The following is a 2476-nucleotide window of genomic DNA, read 5'->3' on the forward strand; positions in this document are numbered from 1 at the left end:
ATTTAAGGAGGATAATTGTGAATGCCTTTTGTAAGTGAAAACACTGTAGAAGCCTTATGAATCATTATTAAGACAGGTAGAGTTAGGAGAAAAAACAAGACCTGGAGAAGCATTTTGTCCTCTCTTAAGCCATGAACAAAATGAGTGACCCACCCCCTGAATTAGGCAGGGGGAGCCTGTCTTTGTATGTGCTGGTGAGAACTACCCAAAGGCGGCCCTTGCCTGTCTCAAGCTCTGCCTGGGTACAAACGTCGCCTCTGGTTGTGGTCAAAAAGCCTGTACCTTCCTACAAATGTATTCATTTATGCTCGAGCTAAAAATAATAATTTACTTTTGTTTGTTAGGGCTTATTAGATGTCAAACACCCTTCTGAAGACATCTATTAACTCATGTAGGTCATACAAAATCTGTAAGGGAGAAACTGTTCTATCCCTATCTTACAGATAAAGAAATTGAGGCATTTAAGCATTAGGCATCTCATCCGAAGTCACAGCTGGGATGTTGTAGAGCTGGGGAAAACAGAAATATGGATTTATTATTCTATTAACCAGTAAAATGATTCTAACTAAAAAAGAGCTCTTAAAATCTAAAAAACAAACACCTAAGTACAAAAAAGTTTCTTTTATTAATGAAAACTTTTACAGTAATAAAAAACCCCATTCATTTACGAAAGCAAAGCCCTATAGGATCTCTTTCCTTCATAAAGCTGTGATAAAGAGCAGCAGTAAAAATCCTTACTTGCAAACATAATTCCATGTATCATTAAATCTGAAAATTAAAAAAAAATCATCCATAGCTCAGCAGTCTAACCATGTATTCTTCTCTTGAGAGTCGTATTAAGCATTGAATTATGTATCCTTCATTCCCAGCACTACTTGGTGGGACGTTGTATTCTAATGATACTTCAAAGCAGCTAAAATTAGCAAATTAGCATAAAGCCAGGTCCTGGAGGGCTATCTGGAGTCCTGGGTTTATTACTTTTATTCATTCAACAGTAAACATTTAATGAGTACCTGCTATTTGCCAGGCATATCACTGCTTGTTTGAGAACCAATATAATTAAAACTCATCTCTGCCCTCAGGGAATGCAGCGCCTAGTTGCCAAGCTACATTGAGTTGCTCATGAGGTCCAGTGAGGTGGGAGGTGAGAATTGGGGGGTTGGAGACCTGCTCTGGTGGGTCAGCTGAGCAGGGTCTGCTTCAGCTAAGTCTTGAAGTATAGATATATTGTAGATGGAGAAATTGAGGCTTGGGGAGGTTCAGTGATTGCCCAAGGGATGTAAATCACAGGTTCAAGATCCAGGATTGGAAGCCGGCTCTGTGCTTTTGATTCAGTGCTCTTTTCTGTATACCAATATGGAGAGGCATCTCTCAATATAATGGGCCACCAACTCACTCTCATGAGGCAGATGGTTCCCAGGTGCACCAATCTGTTTGTCTAGTATCACCTGTGTACATTGTTGGAGTCTGACAATCATGGATAAATTGTTCATTGATTACAGTGGTTTCAGGGTGACTATCAGAGAATTGGTTCCCAAGGTGTGGTCCCTGGGCCAGCAGCATCAGTCAGCTTGGAACTTGCTAGAAATGCAGATTCCCTGGTCCCACCTCAGGAATGCGGAGTCAGGAACACCTGGCATGGATCCCATGAACTGTGCTTCCACAAGTCCTCCAGGCAATTCTGTTGGAGCTAAAGTTTGAGAACCACTGTCTTAGAGAAGTTCCGAAAAGCTCACTTTCACATTTGTTTGCTTGTTGACCAGTTGTCCAAATATTGTAACTAGAATTCATGTTTTTGATTGGCAGGGGGAACAAGGCTCTTGCTATTCCATGTATATGGTTAGTCAACCAAAAGCACCACATTACCTGGGAGCTTATTAGAAGTGCAGAATCTCAGGCTTGTCTCAGACTTCCTGGATCAGAACTTGCATTTTAACAAATGCCCACATGATTTATATGCACGCTAAAGTTGGAGAGACGATGGGCTAGATAGCATTCAATTCTAAAGTCCAGGTTGTGTAATTCTGTGAGTTTTAATGTGGTCACATGTCAGAGTTTTTTTTTTTTTTTTTTTTTTTTTTTTTTTTTTTTTTTTTTTTTTGAGAGAGACAGAGTCTCACTCTGTCACCCAGGCTGGAGTGCAGTGGCATGAGCTCAGCTCGCTGCAACCTCCGCCTCCTGGGTTCAAGCAATTCTCCTGCATCAGCCTCCTGAGTAGCTGGTATTACAGGTGCATGCCACCATGCCCAGCTAATTTTTTGAATTTTTAGTAGAGATAAGGTTTTGCCACGTTGGCCAGGCTAGTCTTGAACCCCTGGCCTCAAGTGTTCTGCCCACCTTGGCCTCCCAAAATACTGGGATTACAGGTGTGAGCCACTGCGCCCAACCTCAAGGTGTTTTAAGTTTTACAAAACATAACCCCACCCTCAATGGGTGTTTCATCACTATGTGAATACATAAAGAAAGCCCTCGGCAT

Source organism: Rhinopithecus roxellana, chromosome 7 (assembly GCF_007565055.1).
Source record: "Rhinopithecus roxellana isolate Shanxi Qingling chromosome 7, ASM756505v1, whole genome shotgun sequence".
Classification (NCBI taxonomy): Eukaryota; Metazoa; Chordata; class Mammalia; order Primates; family Cercopithecidae; genus Rhinopithecus; species Rhinopithecus roxellana.